This window comes from Schistocerca cancellata, chromosome 9 (assembly GCF_023864275.1).
Source record: "Schistocerca cancellata isolate TAMUIC-IGC-003103 chromosome 9, iqSchCanc2.1, whole genome shotgun sequence".
In the NCBI taxonomy this organism is placed as follows: Eukaryota; Metazoa; Arthropoda; class Insecta; order Orthoptera; family Acrididae; genus Schistocerca; species Schistocerca cancellata.
Window position 1 is genome coordinate 514,257,065 of NC_064634.1, and position 26,010 is coordinate 514,283,074.

The window sequence follows — 26,010 nt, forward strand, 5'->3', positions numbered from 1 at the left end:
GCTTGGAGGGCTGCACGCTGCGCTACTCTGGGAAGCTGTGCATCATTGCGCCAGCATTCGTGCCTAGGTGACTTCTATATTAGTTGAAGTTAGTGGAGCTTTTATAGTTCGTAATTTTTCTCTGTTGGTGGATAGAGAATAACGATGATAGCATGTTGGGCTGTTTGATTTGAATGGACACGGATCTCCTTCGGGCTGTAGTATCTGTATCTAGTTTGGAGAGGTACCACATTGCACGCATTTCTGCCGAATGGTCAAACCACGGTCCTGTTGCACTAACACAGGTTGTTCTGTTCTTACACGGGTTGCAGAAGGTGGTGGATATGTCTTTCTCCAACATCCGGTCAGTTCTGACTTAAATTGGAACGATCACATGTGGAAGGCTGTAGCAATGGGATAAGTTCCAAGATGCATAGGGGGTGACTAAAACCATGTTGGAATTTTACTGTAGCAGCTAGGTTCGGGAAAGGTGACTCGTTTCGAGATATGAGAGTTTCAGAAATGTGAGTGAGTAGTGGCTGTAATCATTAACGGAATTATCAATAGGATCCACTGCAGGTATGTGTGTGAATGGAAAGATCTGATTCCAAGTCAAGAACATCATTTCTAGTGGTTACAGTAACACTAGAGATCTGAGAAGCTAGTGTACATTTTTTTTCTTATGCCCTCAATCAGCACATCATCTACTACTACTGTTTGTGTTCCTTCTCATCAGTCATCGCCTATAACTCAGTGGATATATCATAGAACCTCTGATATGGTACTGAGGCAGAATGCGCTACAAATACTATAGAATTATCTAGCTGGGGTGATGTGAGGGAGTCGTAAATACCGCTTACATACCACGTTCCTGAGCCGAATCACTTTCAAAATGCGCTAATTTTATCACGAGGTTTCATCGTGGACTACGTGTTGGTCTGATAATATACATTCCTATGATCACTGTCACAATATTTGTCCATAAAAAACCACCTCATTCAGAGGTAATGTCATACCTCGATTCGTAAAGCGGGTACAGCTTCTAAAACGGATACTTGCGTGCACCTGTAGAACGAAGATCGCTTGTGACAGTAACATACGGTAGTTGTTGCGATTGGTTTTTTCTTTAACATCTGGCTGATTACATCTCTATTTCTAAGACACAGTGGCAGCACTCGCAAGAAAAACCTATGAGACATGTCCACCCATAGTTGATTTTCTCTAAGTATTATTTTGTATCACTAGCGATCAGTTTTTCACGAAGTATTATACTTAGTAGTAGGGGCTGCATGATACATTCGCATTTGAGCATCAGGGTTATAAAGTATGTGTTTGTGTTCTGACTTGTGCAAATGAAATGACTATGTCCAGTCATAAAGACTGTATGGATTGACGTGGAGTACTGTGATAGCACGGGAAGAGTATGTCAAGTCATAAGAATGATACTGATATTTCTATTTCCAGAGCCACAGGCGTCAATAGAGTGTATTTCTGATGTTTTGCTCATTGTCAAATGCTGTTCAGTTGAGACTGTGATCGTAACATTTAATCGTAAGTACAGCGATAAACTATACATGTGACTGGTGTTCTAGAATGATTCCATGTATGCATGGCCTGTGGTTGGAATGATTCACGTTTCCCGTTAACAGCAGCAGCCGTCTGTATGCAGGGGCCTGTTGGAGTGTAGGAATGTATCTGAGTTAACTTGGCCATTGTCTAGACGACCGAATAACGAACTAGTGCTTAGTATGTGTTGGATGACTTTAGTAATCAAGTGGAAATTCGAGAAGATTGTGTGTAGAGGTGTGTTTGCACTAGACTGTTATTCCCTCCCATGTAAATTGTTTGGTTGACTGCTTCTGCACATTTCGCGCCTTTATTTAATTGAGGGAAAATCGATTGTGGTGTGTGCATCTACCATGTGGAAGACACATTTACCAGGTCTCTAGACATGAGAAACATCTTAGGTCACCTTGTAAATAGTGATGATTTGGAATCTGCTACATCACCGACATTGGTATTCATGAGTGAAAATATCAGTTTTCTCTAATTTTTTTTCGAGTTTCCGAGTAAATGTCTTCATAGACACAACAAGTTTCTAGTTAGTCAGTGGTTCACAGCATGCCCCACCTAGCTAAAGTTTAGGGTTTCTAGAGAAATAATTTCCAGTCTATATCTTCGGAATTATGTTGCATGAGTGATCGGTAGGATACTGCTGTGTGTTGATATCGAGAAGTACCGCGAAAATGGTATAAAATTGTGGCAAGCCATGCGAAAATACATGTGTTCTTGTAATCTCTGAGTCTGGAGATGCCTGTAGAAAAGCGAGCAAGCAAGGAAGCAGGTTCGGAGCAGAAACAGTAGTGTTTGTGCTGATTGGAAACGAGCTCGAATTTTTAGAACAACTCTGAGAGCGACTTCGGTCAGCTGAGGGTGCTCTGGTCACGTGTTGAGGATGGATGACTTGTGATCTTCGGCCATGGGCAAATGTCTAGTACCGTCAGGCGTATATACGGTACTGTCTGTCTTCACAGTATATGTACAAATGATGTAAAAGGGATGATTTTGTTTGGTGCAGCATGCGAATTCTATGATTACTATAACGACACGGTTTGCAGAGATATATTGCTGGGTTGGAGATTGGTTTCATGCACTAATATTCAAGCTCCTGTCCTTGGTGAGAGAGCAGTGTAAATGAGCAGGAGTCTTTCCGTATCTGACGTTATATAGGGTATGCAGTGATGTATTGATAGGTCCCATGTCAGTTTCACATTCTAATATTCAAGCTCCTGTCCCCAGAGGGAGGGCAGTGTAAATGAGTCTTTCTATATTTGACGATATGTGTGGTAGTTTGTAAGGTTTAATCGCCAGTGCAATATAGTGATCTGTGTAAAATAATTGCTGAAACTCTTGTCTGCAGAAGGAAAAAGGCAAACGGTGCTTCGATACCAGCGGTAATAGTAATCCAGTGGGTGAATTCGATAGGAGGCAATCATAATGCTCGATTCATTCACATCCTTTGTACTGGGATATAGGAGCCTTTACATGGCGGAGGGAACGTTTGTGTGTCTTGAAAGCAGGAAGGATAACACGTGATGAACTGGGTACCACATTAGGTCCGCAACGAAGATTGTATTCGAAGTCGTTCTGCGGTATTTTTGTAAACAGGTTCTGTTAGGGCAAGAATTTTCGTGTGTACAAGCTGAGACATCAAGAAAGCGAGCAGTAACTATTTTTGGGACACTATACAATTTCCGCGAGGTCGACTCGATTCTTATTTTTACATATTCATGTGACATCAGTATAAGATTAAGGACCTTGTTAGACGCGCTTGCGAGGGTTTATAGCTACGCGCGCGCACTTCACAGTGTTGCGTCAATCATGTTCGGCAGTTAAGCATGGTTAGATGCGTGTCTCATGTTGCGCAAGGAACAATGCACCCTGTGCTATTCTCGGAAGTATTGGGACATCTCTCTCGGTTGATATCACCAACAATAGGATGCCGCAAATTAACTAAAACTACCCCATACATGTGAAGAATACCGATTTAATTAATTTGCATAAATTTTTTATATCAATGTGGTATTAGTTGCACAGTAGTTAATGGGAGGGAGTGCGTGATTGGATGACATGTAGCAGAACACCAGTTTAAGTGCAGAACACTAGGTTAATTTGCATAATTTTTATGTAAAACGCATCAATGACGGCAGAACATTTTAAAGAAATGGGGGTGACATGGAAAACCGCTTAACAGAACAATATGTTAAGTGCTGAAAAAGGTCCAAACATTAGGTTAAGACACCCAGAGTTCGGTGCCGAACATTAGATTATGCATCATACTTGCTCCATGTAATTACTTCTTACAAGACCTAAGGGTTTCCAGACAGCAGGGAATGATGAGCAAGAGAAATCCAACCCCCACAAACTGTTTTTTTTATAAATAAACAACATACCCTTGAATTTCCTGTTATGAGATCCTTCCTCTCCACCAATTTCCATATATTCCATACAGTGTCTTGAAACCCCTAAATTGTTTAAATAAACAATATTCCACACAATCTCTAGATTGTTTAAACAATATACCACACATTACAGTCTAATACCCTCCAAATGATCGATCAACCTAGTCATTTTCTCGTCAATTCCTAGGAAGAGGTGCCAGTCTGATGACTTAGGTTACTGGAGGTGCCCTTTTCCCACCATTTTCTTAGGTTGGTGACAGTTGCATCGTCCTGATGGAATTTGAACTTCCCGCCAGGGGGGCGTGGCAGGGGGGTGTGGTACTTTCCCACCAGGGAGGTTAACTAATTGATCAATGTAATTAAGTAATCAAATTAATAAGAGTGAGAAGGGGGGCCTATTCCAATAACTTAGACCTGAAAGTGTACATGTAGCAGTGAGAGGGGAGGGCGGTTTGGGGTGGAGGGGAGGGGGTGGGTGGACGATAGGTAAGTACCCGTCAATCAAATGAAATGGGGGTGACATGGAAAAGCCCTTTACAGAACAGTAGATTAAGTTCCTGTCATTCAAGGGGGACAATAGGTTAAAGACCTGTCAATCAAAGGAGAACAATAGGTTTGCGCCTGAGTGCATACCTGCCCCTGATGTAGGCAAAACACACTAACAAAATGTGCCAAATTAAACCTTGCCCCTGCTGCAATGAACAAATGTCATGGAACCATCATGCTGTCACAGAATTAAATTATATATATATATATATATATATATATATATATATATATATATATATATATATATATATCTCCGGACTTGACTCCCAGTCTGGCACGAATTCTCTACTTCCACCACTGGATTTCCACAATGCCCCGTGCAGTTGGATGCCACTAGTGTCCCCACTTTTTTTGTCCCATTCCTCTATGGCAGTTTCATCTACAATGTATCCTCCATCTGAATCATCGCAAATACTTTCTCTCTGAAATACATACTTTTTTGATTTGAGGAATCGCCAGAAACAACAGGTGTTTCAGTTTACAAGTTAAACTGTACCTAGCGTTTCACTGGTTGTCTGACCTGTGTGGGTTAGGGACACGCAAGTCGCCTAAGTGGCAACCAATTGAAAGACTTACAACAGGAAACTGAACCATTCGAAATGTTGTTGTTGTTGTTGTGGTCTTCAGTCGAGAGACTGCTTTGATGCAGCTCTCCATGCTACTCCATCCTGTGCAAGCTTCTTCATCTCCAAGTTCAAATGGTTCACATGGCTCTGAGCACTATGGGACTTAACAGGTCATCAGTCCCCTAGAACTTAGAACTACACTACTGGCCATTAAAATTGCTACACCACCAAGATGACGGGCTACAGACGCGAAATTTGACCGACAGGAAGAAGATGCTGTGATATGCAAATGATTAGCTTTTCAGAGCATTCACACAAGGTTGCCACCGGTGGCGGCACTTACAACGTACTGACATGAGGAAAGTTTCCAACCGATTACCTATACACAAACAGCAGTTGACCGGCGTTGCCTGGTGAAATGTTGTTGTGATGCCTCGTGTAAGGAGGAGAAATGCGTACAATCACGTTTCCGACATTGATAAAGGTCAGGAGGGTAAAAGGTTCAGGAGGCTAATACGGAACGCCTGCCGGATCCCAATGGCTTCGTATCACTAGCAGTCGAGATGACAGGCATCTTATCCGCATGGCTGTAACGGATCGTTCAGCCACGTCTCGATCCCAGAGTCAACAGATGCGGACGTTTGCAAGACAACAACTAGCTGCACGAACAGTTCGACGACGTTTGCAGCAGCATGGACTATCAGCTCGGAGACCATGGCTGCAGTTACCCTTGACGCTGCATCACAGACAGGAGTGCCTGCGATGTTGTACTCACCGACGAACCTGCGTGCACGAATGGCGAAACGTCATTTTTTCGGATGAATCCAGGTTCTGTTTACAGCATCATGATGGTCGCATCCGTGTTTGGCGACATCGCGGTGAACGCACATTAGAAGCGTGTATTCGTCATCGCCTTACTGGCGTATCACCCGGCGTGATGGTATGGGGTGCCATTGGGTTACACGTCTCGGTCACCTCTTGTTCGCACTGACGGCACTTTGAACAGTGGACGTTACATTTCAGATGTGTTACGACCCGTGGCTTTACCCTTCTTTCGATCCATGTGAAGCCCTACATTTCAGCAGGGTAATGCACGACCGCATGTTGCAGGTCCTGTACGGGCCTTTCTGGATACAGAGTGTCTGGTCAATGGTGGCCGAGAAACTGGTTTGTCACAATACGCCAGTCACTACTCTTGACGAACTGTGGTATCGTGTTGAAGCTGCATTGGCAGCTGTACCTGTACACGCCATCCAAGCTCTGTTTGACTCAATGCCGAGGCGTATCGAGGCCGTTATTACGGCCAGAGGTGGTTGTTCTGGGTACTGATTTCTCAGGATCTATGCGCCCAAATTGCGTGAAAATGTAGTCACATGTCAGTTCTAGTATAATATATTTGTCCAGTGAATACCCGTTTATCATCTGCATTTCTTCTTGGTGTAGCATTTTAATGGCCAGTAGTGTACTAACTAAGGACATCGCGCACATCCATGCCCGAGGCAAGATTCGAACATGCGCCTAAAACCGCTCGGCCAGTCCGGCTGGCCATCTCCAAGTAACTACTGCAGCCTTCTGAATCTGCTTAGTGTGTTCATCTCTTGGTCTGCTTCTGCGGTTTTTACACTCCACGCTCCCCTCCAATACTAAGTTGGGGATCCCTTCATGCCTCAGAACATGTCCATCCAACCGATCCCTGCTTCAAGTCAAGTTGTGCCACAAATTTCTCTTCTCCCCAATTCTATTCAGTACCTCCTCATTAGTTATGTGATCTACCCATCTAATCTTCAGCATTCTTCTGTAGCACCACATTTCGGAAGCTTCTATTCTCTTCTTGTACAAACTATTTATCGTCCATGTTTCACTTCCATATATGGCTACACTCCATACAAATACTTTCAAAAATGACGTGATACTTAAATCTATACTCGATGTTAACAAATTTCTCTTCTTCATAAATGCTTTCCTTGCCATTGCCAGTCTACATTTTATATCCTGTCTACTTCGACCATCATCAGTTATTTTGCTCCCCAAATAGCAAAATTCCTTTACTACTTTAAGTTTCTTATTTCGTAACCTAATTCCCTCAGTATCGCCCGACTTAATTCGACTACATTCCATTATCCTCGTTTTGCTTTTGTTGATGTTTATCTTATATACTCCTTTCAAGATACTGTCCTTTCCGATTAACTGCTCTTCCAAGTCCTTTGTTGTCTCTGATAGAATTACAATGTCATCGGCGAACCTCAAAGTTTTTATTTCTTCTGCATGGATTTTAATACCCACTCCGAATTTTCTTTTGTTTCCTTTACTGCTTACTCAATACATAACATCGGGGAGAGGCTACAACCCTGTCTCACTCCCTTCCCACTGCTTCCCTTTCATGTCTCTCGACTCTTATAACGGCCTTCTGGTTTCTGTACAAATTGTAAATGGCCTTTTGCTCCCTGTATTTTACCCCTGCCACCTTCAGAATTTGAAGGAGAGTATTCCAGTCAACATTGTCAAAAGCTTTCTCTAAGTCTACAAATGCGAGAAACGTAAGTTTGCCTTTCCTTAACCTAATATAAGTCGTAGGGTCAGTATTGCCTCACGTGTTCCATCACTTCTACGGAATCCAAACTGATCTTCCCCGAGGTCGGCTTCTACCAGTTTATTCATTCATCTGTGAAGAATTCGCGTTAGTATTTTGCAGCTGTGACTTATTAAACTGATAGTTCGTTAATTTTCACATCTATCAGCACCTGTTTCGGATGGGTTTGGAATTATTATATTCTTCTTAAAGTCTAGGTTATTTCGCCTGTCACTCGAAATAGTTACTGTTATCTGTACACATAATTAAGTCTGCACGGAACCCTGAAAGCGCGCATTTGTCTAATTTTGTTTTTTCCTTGTGATATGGCATTAGTATCGTCCGCAAATAAAATTTTGTAATATTTAATGTCAAGAATTAGTTAGCGTTACAGTACATAATTTTTATTTTTTTGACATATGAAAAAATCTTTCCGCATTTTTATTGCTGTCCAAGTAAATACGTAACGCGTCTGGTGAAAAGTACACTGCAACTGCAATACTAATTACGTACAGAATTACTTACTAAATTTTTCTGCTCCGCGGGTGGTAGATGGAGTTTATAGGAGGATTCTGGGAAAGTGGAAGTCGTCTCTAAAGGAAACCCTACGGAAGATGGTAGGTGACCGAATCCAGAGAACTGCTCCAGATTTCGGCGTCATTATAAGGTTATTTATACAGGCCCGTTGCGAACATCTCACCGCGTCTCTGAATTTGTAGTCGTTTACTTAATGAGAACTGGAGGAAAGCCAACAACGTAGTCTCGAAACCCCACGGAATAGATTCAGAGAGCGAGTGTGCGGAGTTGTGCTGCCTTTGTGGTAGGTGGAGTCGGGACCACAAGGGTGACAGCAGGGGGATTGGGGCGCAACGCTAAATGGGTAGGCAGCCAGAAGAGACTATCATTTCCAAGCGGAGTCTGTGGTGTTCTGAAAACAGCGGTAATTACGCTGCTATCGAAAATCCCATTCCGGGTACAAACCCACAACACGATAAAATTCTCTCGAGCTTCCAGCCGCGTCAAGTGGTTTCAAAATCGACGAGTTTTCGGCCGAGTACTCCTGTCTTCTGGTTGCTGCCGCCGCCCTTATACAGCCACGCTGCGCCCCCTTCAACCGTTCGATGGGCGAGTGCCAAGCCGTGCTTAGCTTCAGGCCGCCGTTTTTCTGTTTTTACTGACGGTGTTGCCACAAATTTTTATCTCGATCGCTTCTTTCATTACGCTATCTCAGGAACTATCAGTCCATTTAATCACTGATGTCACTTCGAATGGAATACGATGTCCATCTTCTAGAGATACTCCGCTACCGCTGATTTCTCAGGGTAAAAGCATCTCTCGTGTTGTACACAGCGCTGTCCAATAGTGCACACAGTCTGTCCGACTTCAAGCCGTCCACGCTCTCACGGTATTTTACACACACTCCTGGCGTTCTGTCGCCTACGTCATGTTTCACAGGCGTCATACGTTGTCGAGTTTTCGTTGATGCCCAGACGACCGAATCGATTTTATGCCTCGGAGCCTGCTATTATTGCCTGTTTCTGGGCCACAGATCGCAAGAAACGCAAGCTTCTTCGTATTCTTCGCGGATTCCTTCTCCTTCCGTGTTTTCGGAAATATGGTGGTTGTTGCAGCCGTTTTCCTTGAATACCTTCAGTAAGTGGCTTAGTTCGTTCTGCAGGTTTTCAGCGTCTGAGACGGCTTGCGCAAGGTGCACCAAGGTCGTCAGAACAGTCATTCCCGTGCAGTTCTTGGTGCAGTGAGATATAGACCGGGTGAAATCGATGCGGATGTAAGATTCTGCACACACTACTGTGGCTCATTCCTACACCTCGTGCAACTTCTCGTACACTCACCTGAGGTTTGTGAGCAACAGCAGCCAGAACAGCAATTTGTTTCCATTGCGAGTCGCTGGCGTTGTACGTCGACGTTTTGTGGGTGCCCAGCTTCCTGTTTGCGTGAGGATCTAGCAGATGGTGCCAGATGTGACGGACACCGCCGATCTGGCTAGCGTTCAGCATTCAGTGTCACAGCGCGGTTGCATTTCTGTGACATTCGCCATAAATTACAATATCTAGCTTTTCTTCATTATTGAAGGCCGGCGTATCGACTACATGACGGAAAATGTAACGAGCCACAAGAAAACAGGTTTTAATGTGGCAACGTATGTGAATTACGTTACAGTGTGAGAGCAGTTCAGCAGACCAGATTAGAAGACGTACACTGAAGACAGAGCGTGCCTTGGTGATACTGGTATGTTTGCGGCAGGATAGAGGCGCCAGTGCAGCCAACCCCTGCTCCGAGCACAGTACTACATGCGACGCATTACGTCAGAAACTGTGACGGCGTTGCTATCCTTTACAAGCCATATATTTCACAACTTATGAGGTTTAGAAACGTGAAACCAAGTGTGTTACCACTAATTGTACGTCTAGTTGTCATTTCGCAACAATAAACATTATGCGTAGGACATCCATCATTCTGATACCGCATTATTTGGCACATTATAAGAGGCTGACCGGTTCAAGTAAGGTACAGCGCAAGAAGGGGCTAAACTAATCCTCTTTAGGAGTGCCGTCAATGAAATATGGGCCAGTGATGTTATACAATACCACATAGTACATAACACTCCACTGACGTAGTACGTCAATCACAGCACGATTAGTTGAGTCTCAGGACGTGCGCTAGCTGAGCCCTTCATTTACTTCAAGCGTCAATTTCGGTTAACAATTTCTCGGGATGAAATTGACGAGAAATGGGTACAGGAAGGTTGGATGATATATTCAAGAGAAAGAGCTTGACAATTTTAGCAAGCCAATAACGCGTTGGCCCGCCTCTGGCCCTTATGCAGGCAGTTATTCGGCTCGGCATTGATTGATGGACTTGTTGAACTGAGGAATATCGTGCCAAACTCCGTCCAATTGGCGCGTTAGAACAACAAAATCCCGAGCTGCTTGGAGGGCCCTGCCGATAATGCTGCAAACTTTCTTAGTTGGGGAAAGATCGGGCGAGATTACTGGTCGATGTAGGGTTTGGCAAGCACGGAGACAAGCAGTAGAGACTCTCTCCATGTGCGGGTGGGCATCGTCTTGCTGAAGTGTAAGTCCACGACGGCTTGCCGTCAAGGGGAACGAGACGGAGCGCAGAACATCGTCGACGTAGGTCTGTGATGTAAGCGCGCAGCGGACGGCGACCAAAGCGGTCCTGCGGTGCGATGAAATGGCTGGCGCACCGGACCGTCAGTTCAGTTGTGGTTGTCGAGCCGTACGGCAGGACGACATTCGGTCTGGTACCCCACCGCTGTCCGGGCCATCTCCATACACTCCGTCGCCGGTCATCGGGGCACAATCTGAAGCGGGACTCATCACTGAGGATAATTACTCTCCAGTCGAGAAGATTCCAGACCGATATTTCGTCTCTCGCCGTACGCATCTGTTTAATATTATATGACTACAGGCGTTACTCTCCCATGAGGCACCGCCTTATCGTAGCACTGTCCGTGTGGGCGGGAGAGTTTGTGTATTCCAAGGAAGCTGAGAGCTATATCGGCCGTAGCGTAGCTACTGGCAGCTCCAACCTAGCCAGACAAAGTGTGCCTCACAACGACCCGTCTTATATCCTATATCCTATATATCCTATTCCCTACCCTCTCCTAAGTTACCATTCCTTTTCTTTCTCTAATTACCTTAACACACCACTGCCTTGTGGTTGGTCTCGGGAGGGATGAAGGCTAAGGGAGAAAACCCTGAAAGAAAATCTGGAATGGGGCCCCAAAGGCGGTTGGAAGGCGTACTACGTCCCCTTTCGGCAGCTCCTGCAACCGAAGTGATACCAGACGTATTGGCTTGCCTTTCCTCTGGATATTATCATTTGGGTCGAGAGGGAGACCGTGATGATTGGGCAACTCACGTGTCTTCATATTTATCGCTCAGGCTTGTAGCATCCTGGAGAGGACACTTCAGCGACGTCCAAGGACTTCGGCACAACACGGAAAGAGGCAGTTACCGGTTATAAGCTCTGTCTGATTGGCGTAAGACTCGAGTGCCAGGGGCCACTTCCGACGGTGGGAGAGATCATTGCATCTCATTGGACAGCTACCGCCCGCCTCAAGCTGGGCAGCCCCCAGCCAATAAGGTGCTGTCCCGCCACTATCCTCCTGCTTCACGGGGTGTGTGGAGCTTAGAAGTAAACTTCGACAAGCGGGTTGATATAGTACACCTATCAACAACAAAAATGAAATAATAAAGAAATCACTATTTCGTATTGCCACCTGGAATGTTAGGACCATGTGTCCAAGGTACATTGACGATGCCCAAGAGGTTGATTTCATCCGCAAGGCTGCCGTAATTGGCAGAGAGCTCCATCGTTTGAATGTAGACATCGCGGGACTGCAGCAGACGCGGCTTCCAGACGCGGGCTCTATCAGGGAGGATAATTACACATTCTTCTGGCAGGGGAAGTCTCAAGACGAGCCAAGACTTCATGGCGTAGGATGTGCTGTTAAAAACACCCTTCTGGACTGTACTGTGCCACCATCCGGTGGAACAGAGCGAATTATCGCTTAAAAAATATGCTCCTCAAGCGGCACTGTCAACATCCTAAATGTGTACGCACCCACCCTATCATCCAGCATGGAAGAGAAGGATCTGTTTTATGACTTACTCAGTGACAGAATAGCCAAGGTACCTAGCACCGGCACACTGTATATTCTAGGGGACTTTAATGCTAGAGTTGGATCAGATAACGACATATGGCCGAATTGCCTGGGACATCATGGGGTGGGAAAAATGAATGAAAATGGCCAGAGACTGCTTGAAGTTTGCTGCTTTTATGGACTCTGTATCACAAACACATACACTCCTGGAAATTGAAATAAGAACACTGTGAATTCATTGTCCCAGGAAGGGGAAACTTTATTGACACATTCCTGGGGTCACATACATCACATGATCACACTGACAGAACCACAGGCACATAGACACAGGCAACAGAGCATGCACAATGTCGGCACTAGTACAGTGTATATCCACCTTTCGCAGCAATGCAGGCTGCTATTCTCCCATGGAGACGATTGTAGAGATGCTGGATGTAGTCCTGTGGAACGGCTTGCCATGCCATTTCCACCTGGCGCCTCAGTTGGACCAGCGTTCGTGCTGGACGTGCAGACCGCGTGAGACGACGCTTCATCCAGTCCCAAACATGCTCAATGGGGGACAGATCCGGAGATCTTGCTGGCCAGGGTAGTTGACTTACACCTTCTAGAGCACGTTGGGTGGCACGGGATACATGCGAACGTGCATTGTCCTGTTGGAACAGCAAGTTCCCTTGCCGGTCTAGGAATGGTAGAACGATGGGTTCGATGACGGTTTGGATGTACCGTGCACTATTCAGTGTCCCCTCGACGATCACCAGTGGTGTACGGCCAGTGTAGGAGATCGCTCCCCACACCATGATGCCGGGTGTTGGCCCTGTGTGCCTCAGTCGTATGCAGTCCTGATTGTGGCGCTCACCTGCACGGCGCCAAACACGCATACGACCATCATTGGCACCAAGGCAGAAGCGACTCTCATCGCTGAAGACGACACGTCTCCATTCGTCCCTCCATTCACGCCTGTCGCGACACCACTGGAGGCGGGCTGCACGATGTTGCGGAGCGGAGCGTGAGCGGAAGACGGCCTAACGGTGTGCGGGACCGTAGCCCAGCTTCATGGAGACGGTTGCGAATGGTCCTCGCCGATACCCCAGGAGCAACAGTGTCCCTAATTTGCTGGGAAGTGGCGGTGCGGTCCCCTATGGCACTGCGTAGGATCCTACGGTCTTGGCGTGCATCCGTGCGTCGCTGCGGTCCGGTCCCAGGTCGACGGGCACGTGCCCCTTCCGCCGACCACTGGCGACAACATCGATGTACTGTGGAGACCTCACGCCCCACGTGTTGAGCAATTCGGCGGTACGTCCACCCGGCCTCCCGCATGCCCACTATACGCCCTCGCTCAAAGTCCGTCAACTGCACATACGGTTCACGTCCACGCTGTCGCGGCATGCTACCAGTGTTAAAGACTGCGATGGAGCTCCGTATGCCACGGCAAACTGGCTGACACTGACGGCGGCGGTGCACAAATGCTGCGCAGCTAGCGCCATTCGACGGCCAACACCGCGGTTCCTGGTGTGTCCGCTGTGCCGTGCGTGTGATCATTGCTCGTACAGCCCTCTCGCAGTGTACGGAGCAAGTATGGTGGGTCTGACACACCGGTGTCAAAGTGTTCTTTTTTCCATTTCCAGGAGTGTATTTCCAGCTTAAGGATCATCACAAGGTGACTTGGAGACACCCGCGCTCTCATCACTTGCATCAACTTGACTTAGTCATAGCTAGGCGTACTGGTCTCAAAAATGTGCTACTGACACGAAGTTATCATAGTACTGATTGCAACACAGACCACGCCCTAGTGGCGTGCACATTGAGGCTCACTCCTAAGAAATGTCACCACGTCAAACCGAGAGGTCATCCTCTATCAACACAGATCATGTTCATGACACACAAAGAAAGCAGGATTTTGCCAGTATTTTGAAAGTGCTTTCCCAGTAAACGTGCAAGCAGAAAGGAATGTTGATAAGAAATGGGGCCGGCCGGAGTGGCCGAGCGGTTAAAGGCGCTACAGTCTGGAACCGCACGACCGCTACGGTCGCAGGTTCGAATCCTGCCTCGGGCATGGATGTGTGTGATGTCCTTAGGTTAGTTAGGTTTAAGTAGTTCTAAGTTCTAGGGGACTTATGACCACAGCAGTTGAGTCCCATAGTGCTCAGAGCCATTTGAACCATTTTTTTAAGAAATGGGCAAAACTCTCGGGTACAATCTACAACTCAGCAGTATTGGCCTATGGAATAAAAGGAAAAAAAAATAAGGACTGGTACGAGCAAAATTTGGAAGAAATAGAACCAGTCACTGAGGCTAAACGGAAAGCCCTGCTTGCTTACAAAAGAAACCCAAATGAAACAACTCGAGATGACCTACGAAAAGCAAAGAACAGGGCACAGCAAACATCCAGGAGATGCGCAAATAACTACTGGCTGAATTTATGTGCAGGTATACAGAAAGCGGCCGACTCTGGGAATGCTAAGGCAATATACGCTGGTATTAAGAAAGCAATTGGACCAACAGTCAGAAAAACAGCTCCTCTGAAGTCCAAGACGGGTGAAGTCATTACTGATGAAGGCAAACAAATGGAACGCTGGGTTGAACACTACCTCGAGTTGTATGCAGCCGAGAATGAAGTTAGCAAGGATGCATGTGACGCCATCAAACAAATGCCAGTTATAGAAGAACTAGATGCAATGCCTACTATGGAAGAACTTAATAGAGAAATAGATTCTTTTGCTAACGGAAAGGCCCCAGGTGAAGATGGGATCCCTGCAGAGGTTATTAAGTATAACAAGTCTGTTCTTCTCAAACGTTTATATTCACTTATCACAACCAGCTGGGAAGAAGGTTATGTCCCGATGAGTATGCGGAATTCGAGGATAGTTACTCTATATAAACAGAAAGGGAACAGAAGTGAAACAATTACCGAGGCATTTCATTACTAAGTGTAGCCGGGAAAGCTTATGCAAGAGTCATCCTAATGCTATTACAGATCTTAGCTTCCAGAATCTACCCAGAATCTCAGTGTGGCTTCAGTCCCGGCCGATCAACCGTAGATATGATCTTCTCCTTAAGAGAGCTACAAGAGAAACGTCGTGAGCAGCAGAGGCCACTTTATATTGCTTTCATTGACCTTGTTAAAGCGTTTGATTTAGTGAGCAGAAATGGGCTTTTCAAACTGTTGCAGAAGATTTGATGCCCACCTAAACTACTACAGATAATTGTCTCTTTCCATGAGAAAACACAAGCAACAATTTGCTTCAACGGTAAAACATCAGAAGCATTCCGTTAATAGCGGTGTGAAACAGGGGTGTGTGTTAGCTCCTACAATATTTGGGATTTTCTTTTCCCTTCTGCTCAGATTTGCTTTTGAAGAATGTGAGGAGGGAGTGTATCTACATACGAGGTCTGATGGAAATCTTTTCAACATTGCTCGCCTCAAGGCCAAGACCAAAGTAAATACAGTTGTTATCCTTGAGTTGTTATATGCGGACGATGCAGCTCTAGTAGCGAACACAGAAGATGAGCTGCAGTATATAATCAACAAATTATCACATGCCTGTGAAAAGTTTGGTCTATTCATCAGCCTTCAAAAGACTAAGATCATGGCGCAGAGCACTACCAACCTTCCATCCATTAGCATTGATGGCAATCCTCTCCAGATAGTTGATGACTTTACCTACTTGGGATCTACAATATGTAGCAACTTGTCCATGGACACTGAACTTACTAACAGAATCGCAAAGGCATCATCTGTCATGGCTAGATTGAAAAACAGAGTATGGAACAACGGACTGCTTACCACAAAAACTAAATTAAAAGTCTACAACGCTTGTGTTATAAGCACCCTTCTCTATAGCTGTGAGACATGGACAAATCTTTCTAGGCATGAATCTCGACTCAACAGCTTCCATCTCCGCTGTCTCCGGAAGATCCTTCAGATCTCTTGGAGAGATAGAGTACCCAACACCGAAGTCTTTCATCGTGCAAGCACAACCAGCATCTTTGCACTCCTGAGTCATCGACGTCTAAGATGATTGGGACATGTCAGGCGCATGGATCCTGAACGGATACCGAAACAGCTGCTGTACGGCGACCTTCAGGAAGGTGTGACGCCAGTGGGACGACCGCATCTTCGTTTCAAGGATGTCTGCAGGAGAGACCTGACCGAGACCATAATCAATCCAGGTCGCTGGGAAAGCATTGCAGATGACCGTGTCAAGTGACGAGTAACTGTGCGCAACGGCGTCAAGCTCTCAGAGGACGAACGCACACAGGAACAAATCAGGAAGAGGACAAGGCGAAGAGACAGATGGCTTCTGTTCGAAGTCCCTCAAATTTCACATGTCCAGACTGCAGTAGGGACTGCCACTCTCGAGTGGGACTTTTTAGCCACAGCAGACGCTGCAGACTCTGAACCAAGCATGCTACACCATCATCCCTCAAGGATGGACGGATGCCATTACATAGGAGTTCCTAATGTGAGCGAGAAATAACTTTCCATTGCGGGCCGGCCGATGTGGCCGAGCGGTTCTAGGCGCTTCAGTCTGGAACCGCGTGACCGCTACGGTCGCAGGTTCGAATCGTGCCTCGAGCATGGATGTGTGTGATATCCTTAGGTTAGTTATGTTTAAGTAGTTCTAAGTTCTCAGATGTTAAGTCCCATAGTGCTCAGAGCCATTTGAAAAAAATGTTCAAATGTGTGTGAAATCTTATGGGACTTAACTGCTGAGGTCATCAGTCCCTAAGCTTACACACTACTTAACCTAAATTATCCTAAGGACAAACACACACACCTATGCCCGAGGGAGGACTCGAACCTCCGTCGCGATCAGCCGCACAGTTCATGACTGCAGCGCCTTAGACCGCGAACCATTTGAATTTTTCCATTGGGGTCTGGCTTCGGTAGAACGGGAAAGAAATAAGAATTGCAAAAAGGGGATATTATTTCAATATTATATTTGAGAATTAGTTAAAAATAACTACTATCAGTTACTGGGCTGAATATATTTCATATTATTTACATTCCTATCAGTGGTACAGGCCAAAGCTGCTGTTCGTAACTTGGATGTGAAAAACTGTGAATACTGAGAAAACCAGAAATATATGTTGATGCTCTGATAAACACCCTTAAGTGAACTAATATTGTATTGTTTTTGTATGTGAACCGGGGGCCTAGAAACGACGGTGATGCTCCATCCCTGCCGCAGCGGTCCACAACCCCACGACGACTACCGCAATCCACTTCATCCCTCCGCCGCTCCACACCGAACCCAGCGTTATTGTGCGGTTCGGTCCCAGTGGACCACCCCCACGAAACGTCCCACCAGACGAATGTAGCCCCTACGTTTGCGTGGTAGAGGAATGGTGGTGTACGCGTACGTGGAGAACTTGTTTGCGCAGCAATCGCCGACATAGTGTAGCTGAGGCGGAATATGGGGGACCAGCCTTCATTCGCCGAGGCAGATGGAAAACCGCCTAAAAACCGTCCACTGACTGGGTGACTCACCGGACCTCGACACAAGTCCGCCGGGCGGATTCGTGCCGGGGACCAGGCGCTCCTTCCCAGTCCGGAGAAATAATATTAGACAGTTTCCTGCTGTTACTGAAAAAGTCGAAAAGCAGTAATTGAGTAAGTCTGCATCTGCAGCGTGACGGTGGCCTGTTGTCGTCCACCAGCGAGGGTCTGTTAACTGGCAGCTCTGCGGTTGGAAAATGTTAAAAATCCTGAAATTATCGACGTCATGACATGGGGATACAAGATTTCTGCAAATAATAACTGGGTTAATATCCGACACACATATATTAACCTTTAAGTATACAATTTCACTCCTTAATCTCATTTGCTCAGATACACACTGCATTCGACACGAAACAAAACGTAAGCGAGAGATGGCTGCTACTCATTCCTGTATAGCAGAAACATAAAGGTAATATTACACAATACCCTTTCCAGGGATAATACTTCATATACATAGTTACCAGCGCACAGGTCTCTTACTCGCATTTGACTGTTATTTGGTTTTGTATTCATATTTCACTTTGTCATGAAACGTTCCTCAAAAGCAAAAAATCAAGAAAAATTGTAAATAAATTATCCCACTGTGATTCATAGTCACATGTCCTGACTTTTCGTTTGGGACTCTGTACCGCAGACGTGTCCGGAGACGCCAGTTGGAAAGAATTTGGCACAATTTCCCTCAGAAGGATGCCCGAAAATACTATAAGTCAGTGCTAAACTGAATAACTGCTTTCACAATGGCTAGAGGTCGACCAGCATGTTGTTAACTTGCTCAACTTATTAAATCTTTCTGTTACACAAATCATTCAGTTTTTCTGAAACTGTAATAATTTGTTTGTACACGCATACCACATCTACCGATTTCTGCCCAATTCGGATAATTCCTTCACGACGCGTCGCTGTTTATTCTCTCGGAGCGTATGTAAGCCATAGTGGCGTAATAAATTGTTATACAAACACTCGCATAGTGCCAATTGGCAATCTTATAAATATCGTCTTCTAATCTTCCTGGCGTTGCGATTTTAGTGGCTGCCTGTGTACGCAGGAAAGGACTGCAGTGACTCCACGAACCCGTAATCTTATCTTCACCTGCGGCGACAATGAGCTGTCAGCTTCCGTATCGCAGCCGTTACAGCTCTTACGGAGTCTGCCGTTAACCGTGACAAAGGAGTCGAGTGGACGTTTACTGCTGTTTCTGTGTCACACCGCCACCCATCTGTGTAGGAACAATGGTAATTGTGCCGACCGTCACAATCGGCCTTTCGCCGAAAGCGGGGTGTTCTGGGAGCCAGTTCAGGAGCCGCCTGCGAGCGTCAGCGCGATTCCGGGCCGGGAAGGGACCGCCGCGCCGTCCTCCCTCCCCCCCTCTCCCCCCCCCCCCCCCCACACACACACACACACACAGAGTGGAGCCGGACACGGCCTGCCTGTCCCATGACAAGACGGGCAGCCGATGCCCGCCTTGGATCCAACGGCCACGAGCCCCTCCGGAAGCTCCAGTAAAAATTGGTCACCGTCCAGATTCCGACTAACGAAAACTCAGATACATACTTCTCTTTGCGTATTGCAAATAATACGAGTACAACGTAAATATTATTTTATCGTACGACGGTTATACCTTTGACCAGCAAGCACTTTAAAGACTCGGACTCTGTGATCAAAAAATACGGCAAATGAATTTATTTAGCAGCAACGGCTACAACTATTTGATGTATCGCGTACACTAGGAATAAAAGGACACTTTACTGGCGGAGATGATATTTGCGCTCCACTCATTCGTGTGAAAGAGTTCCGACTTGATTATGGTCGCACGGTGGGAATTAACGGACCCATTTTCTTTAAAGGGGATACTAGTCAATGGTCCAACCGTCGTACAGTAAGACAATGTTTTCGTTGTGTTCGCATTATTTGCAATAAGCAAACAAATATATGTGGGATACCAGCTGATGTCGTGTCGGACCTCCGCTTGTCCGGCGTAGTGCAGCAGCTGCACGTGGCATGGACTCAGCAAGTCGTTAAAGTCCTCTGCAGAAATATTGAGCCGTGTTGCCTCTATAGCTGTCCGTAATTGCGAAAGCGTTGCTGGGGCCGAACTGAACTCTCGATTACGTCGTATAAATGTTCGATGGGATTCATAGCGGGCGATCTGGGTACTCGAACCATCCGCCCCAATCGCTCAAAATGTTTTTCAAACCAGTTGCGAACAGTTGCGGCCGGTGACATGGCCCATTATAATTTTTTCGCTGTTTGGCAACACGAAGTGTATGAACGGCTGCAAAAGGCCTCGTGGTAGCCGAACATAACGATTTTCAGTCAATCATCAGTTCAGTTGGATCAGGAGACCACATCCAATCCATGTAAACACATTCCACCTAGCTTGCACAGCGCATTCTTGACAACTTGGGTCCGTGGCATCAGGGGGTCTGCGCCATACTTAGTCCCTGCCATCATCTCTTAACAACTCAAACTGGAACTCATCCGACGAGGCCACAATTTTCCCGTCGCCCAGGGTCCAACCGGCATGACCACGAACACAGGAGGGGCGCTGCACGCGACGTCGTGCTGTTAGCGAAGCCACTCGTGTCGGTCGTCTGCTGCCACAGCCCAATAACGGCAAATTTCGCCACACTTCCCTAACGCATATGTCCGTCGTACGTCCCACATTGATTTCTGCCGTCATTTCACGCACTGAGCTTGTCTGTTAGCACTGACAACTCTACACAAACGTCGCTGCTCTCGGACGTTAAGTGAAGGCAATCGGCCACAGCGTTGTCCGTAATGAGAGGTAACGCTCAAGTCTGGTACTCTCGGCACATTCTTGACACTGTGGATTTCGCAATAGTGAACTCCAATACGATTTCCGAAACGGAATGCGCCATGCGTCTCGCTCCATCTATCATTCCGCGTCCAGAGGCTGTTAGTTCCCACCGCGTGGCCACAATCGCGTCGGAAACATTTTCACACGAATCACCTGAGTACAAACGACAGCTGGGCGAATGCGGCGCCCTTTTATACCTTGTGCATGCGATACTAGCGCCATCTGTGTATAAGCACATCGTTATCCTACGACTTGTCACCTCAGTGTGATTTGTACGATAGCTTGATCCGTTGAGCTACGCAGCGCCAAGTTAGAACACCTTCTGACTCATCAGTCAGCGTCCAGAAGCGCTCAAGTCAGGCTGTGTGTTCAACGTCTCTGCCCCGCGTTGTTGAACATTAAGCTCTGTTTCAAGTTGCAAAAAAAGTGTCAAAGAAATTGATGAAACGTTGAAATTGGTGTATGGTGATAATTCAGTAACTCTGAAGACTGTTGACATGTGGTACAAGCGATTTAACAGCGAAAATGAGTCGGTAGAAGACGATCGACGTTCACGACGTCCTTTGACCTCATAAACAGAAGAAGACGTGCAAAAAGTCGCAAAAATTGTTCGTTAAAACGGGAAAACTGCTATTCGAGAGATTACGGAAGAACTTAGCATCTGTTACGGGTCTGTGCAAAGCATTTCAATTGATAATTTGTAAATGAGAGCAGTGAGTTCTAAATTTGTTCCCAGAGTTTTGTATGATGAACGGAAGGGAAATCGTGTGTCATTTTTCTTGGAGGTTATAAGTCTTCATTCACATTCCGACTTCATCGCAAAGTTGTAACTGGAGCTGTACTTTGGGTTGTAACGTCTACGCTCGGGCGTACGTTAACTCTTTAAAGCCTGTACTATGGTAAGTTGACGGGCTTCACCTTATAAGAAAAGATTTTAGTAAATATGTTGACCGCGTGTACCTGAATGGAGGCAAAATCAGACTTACACCCGCTCAGTAACAACAATGATACGTCAAGCAAGTCTAAAGTGCAACTACACGTTAGGACGGGCAAGAAACATACACAGCAGATGCTACCAATTGTTAATAATACGGTCGCCAGCCTAATTAGGCATTAAGTGAGTTTTTTCCTTGTACAAGTGGATGTACGTACAAGCATAGCAACACGTAGTAATACTACATTATATGGTAAATTTTAGAACCAGAAAAATCTACTGAAATAATATTTTCACTTTCTGTACTAATTTGGACCAGCTATAAATACACAACATTACACTATAACGATTACTACAAACTGCGTTTTGTCTATTGATCCGACTGAAATCGGGCATAGGTTATCCTAGAAACAGCACTTTTGAAACACACATACAATGTCAATTTTAAGAAGGGTAAAACACTGATAAATTTAGGTTTTATATTGACTTTAACTTTACTGGTCAAAGCAGTTCAGTACACTTCAGGATTCAAATGAACAGAAAAGAAAGAAAGGAGAAGGGGGGGGGGGACCCTGAAACTGTTATGATCACTGTAGTGAAAATTTGATCATTGAGAGCCTTAAGCATTCTAGATTTCCAATATATGATTTACCACTCTTTTTTGTCTTATTTCCTGCTCATTTAACTACTGTTATTTTTGTCTCAATTTAAATAAACTTCATTACTAAACCAATTTCAATATTATCTTCCAACTTAGTCAGACCTATATTATTCGTCCAGTATTTCATTAACAACAAAGTTCTTTAAACATCATTCTAACATAGGTAGGTCTGCAGGTAATGATTATTAACATAAACTTTAAATCTTCATTTTGGGATACTCGGATTGCACAACATGTGGAAAGAACCCTGTCTAGGTTAGTTGTGAGGATAATTAATTGATAGGACAGTTCTGGTAAAATTTAAGTTATTATTGAACAGTATGTAGCAAAAGTGACACTGGTCCACACGAATACAGTACTGAAAGTTTCAACCTGTTCGTATCGATGAGGCGGTCGGCAGGCGGCGAGATGGCGAGGCACAAAGCACACGTGCAATTACAGCAATGGCTCATGAAATATCGGCATTTTACTTCTTCATGGCGTCGCAATGCTTTTCCATTTAGTGCCTATGGAATATTGTCATGCTGTATAGACGTCGGAAACAGCGCATCCGAGGCTCAACGAAACCACTTTTTCCAGGAGAGCCTCCTCGATCCAGCACGTGTTTCTCAGATCGATGCCCAACTCCGACTACTACTGCTGAGCCCGTTATGCCGTGCAGCGCCCGTGTGCATTTTCCCGCGCTCGCCTACCTCCACCTTTTACCGCTCCCCTACAGACAGGGTATTCACCAAAGGTTTTACATTCCACATATTCTAATACATTGCCTACATATGGACCAGGCGTACAAATACAACTTTCACATCTTACAATAGTTTCAACATTAGGTACACTTTCCTTCGATTACAACATTGCTTGAAATTTGACATAAATATTAAAATTTACATCAAAAATTATTTATAGCTTCTGCAACATAATGGCATGAAACAAAAAAGAAATGAAATCAGAACATCGGTTATACTAATTTATTGAAATTCAGAAGAATAAAAATTTATTACATATACAGTAGGATAACGTTAGTGTTGTTACAGGGTCTGTGGCTACGGCCCTGAACGAAAATTCAGAGTTCGCAATGGAAAAATAGTGAATCTCCTCGCACTAAAGAGGCACCTAAGTCAAAATTGAATATCAGAGTCGCGCCCACTGTTTCTTCAATACTGAGAACATAGTGCGTTTAGAGTTCGTTACAAAGGGAAAAAAGTAAATGCCTGATTTTACAAGGGCGTACTGCAATGTTTGTGGAACAATCTACGAAGAAACAGACTAGAAAAATGGACCAGTAGTCTCCTTCTTCACTACGACAACGCGCCGTGCCACACTTCACTTTGCATTCGCGAGTTTTTAGCTGGAAAAATTGTTCTTGTCTGTCCACATCCGCCTTATGCGACTTCCAGCTCTTCCCAAAAATTAAAATCGTGCTGGAAGGAAAACGTGTTGACAACGTTCGTGACATACTTCTAGTCACGGATTCAACGTTGGGATAAGTGCATTGTTAGCCAAGGACAGTACCTTGAAGGATATTAAATACAATTCCACATAAGCTTATTATTTTTATTTCTAAGAAAATTATTAATTGTATTTTTTGATCAGACTTCGTAGAAATCAACTTTACACTTCACATTTCACAAAACAGTTAATGCGTTAAATATTTGATCCTAACCTTATACTGGAATGGGGGAAGTAGAAGTAATTAATACATCACGTATCCTCGGCCACACTCTTGCGGACTGTACATGTAGACCTAAAAGTTGTACACTTGAAGGCGTAAAACCCTAATTATGTTAGTTTTATTAGTTTCGGATTATTCACACACAGACTGTTGAAATAGTCAGAACCAAAACTACTAAATCAGAGGTTTCAAACTATGTTTAATGTTTTTTGACAGTTGCTAGGTTACTCCCATTGTGAAATACTTGCGCTCAGATTTAAGGAGAATGCAGTTTTACGCGTAACTCAGCCCCTATAACGCCGTATCTCTTGAACTATGGGTCGTACAAAGGTGTAATTTTTGAGGTATATTTAGTAGTATATGTGCGCACTGTCTGCAACACGTGTAGCAAATGAAGGTAGTAACAAGAGGTAATAAACTGAAACGTCGTACCTGATACTGAAGCTTCACTGCACGAACAAGGAAAACACAATAAGCAATGGAGTTTTTTTTTTCCTTTCATTATTTTGTGTGGAATCTCAGCGAGAAAACTTGTGGAAAAGAGTAGAAACTATGTGTAAGTTTGTCGAAAGTCGCTAACTGCTCTCATTTTCTAATACTAGACGAATATCGCTTGGATGACTTCCGCGGTGCGAGCCACACGCTTCCTGAAGACATATGCACGTTTGCAGCTGTAATATCATTTCTTTCTGTATTAGACCTTTAACGTGAGGTTGTACCTCTTAATAAACACATAATGACAACATTTAATTTTTTTAATTCGCTCAATAATTACATCTAGTCTACCTTAGACTACCGTTAGCAAGCACACTCCTGGAAATGGAAAAAAGAACACATTGACACCGGTGTGTCAGACCCACCATACTTGCTCCGGACACTGCGAGAGGGCTGTACAAGCAATGATCACACGCACGGCACAGCGGACACACCAGGAACCGCGGTGTTGGCCGTCGAATGGCGCTAGCTGCGCAGCATTTGTGCACCGCCGCCGTCAGTGTCAGCCAGTTTGCCGTGGCATACGGAGCTCCATCGCAGTCTTTAACACTGGTAGCATGCCGCGACAGCGTGGACGTGAACCGTATGTGCAGTTGACGGACTTTGAGCGAGGGCGTATAGTGGGCATGCGGGAGGCCGGGTGGACGTACCGCCGAATTGCTCAACACGTGGGGCGTGAGGTCTCCACAGTACATCGATGTTGTCGCCAGTGGTCGGCGGAAGGTGCACGTGCCCGTCGACCTGGGACCGGACCGCAGCGACGCACGGATGCATGCCAAGACCGTAGGATACTACGCAGTGCCGTAGGGGACCGCACCGCCACTTCCCAGCAAATTAGGGACACTGTTGCTCCTGGGGTATCGGCGAGGACCATTCGCAACCGTCTCCATGAAGCTGGGCTACGGTCCCGCACACCGTTAGGCCGTCTTCCGCTCACGCCCCAACATCGTGCAGCCCGCCTCCAGTGGTGTCGCGACAGGCGTGAATGGAGGGACGAATGGAGACGTGTCGTCTTCAGCGATGAGAGTCGCTTCTGCCTTGGTGCCAATGATGGTCGTATGCGTGTTTGGCGCCGTGCAGGTGAGCGCCACAATCAGGACTGCATACGACCGAGGCACACAGGGCCAACACCCGGCATCATGGTGTGGGGAGCGATCTCCTACACTGGCCGTACACCACTGGTGATCGTCGAGGGGACACTGAATAGTGCACGGTACATCCAAACCGTCATCGAACCCATCGTTCTACCATTCCTAGACCGGCATGGGAACTTGCTGTTCCAACAGGACAATGCACGTCCGCATGTATCCCGTGCCATCCAACGTGCTCTAGAAGGTGTAAGTCAACTACCCTGGCCAGCAAGATCTCCGGATCTGTCCCCCATTGAGCATGTTTGGGACTGGATGAAGCGTCGGCTCACGCGGTCTGCACGTCCAGCACGAACGCTGGTCCAACTGAGGCGCCAGGTGGAAATGGCATGGCAAGCCGTTCCACAGGACTACATCCAGCATCTCTACGATCGTCTCCATGGGAGAATAGCAGCCTGCATTGCTGCGAAAGGTGGATATACACTGTACTAGTGCCGACATTGTGCATGCTCTGTTGCCTGTGTCTATGTGCATGTGGTTCTGTCAGTGTGATAATGTGATGTATC

General features: G+C 45.7%; 1 protein-coding gene across 1 annotated transcript in view; it reads left to right on the forward strand.

Moving 5' to 3' along the window:
- Positions 1-26,010, forward strand: part of LOC126100261 (PI-PLC X domain-containing protein 1-like) — a 460,495-nt gene that overhangs the window by 228,859 nt on the left and 205,626 nt on the right. The gene's annotated exons all lie outside the window — the stretch shown is intronic.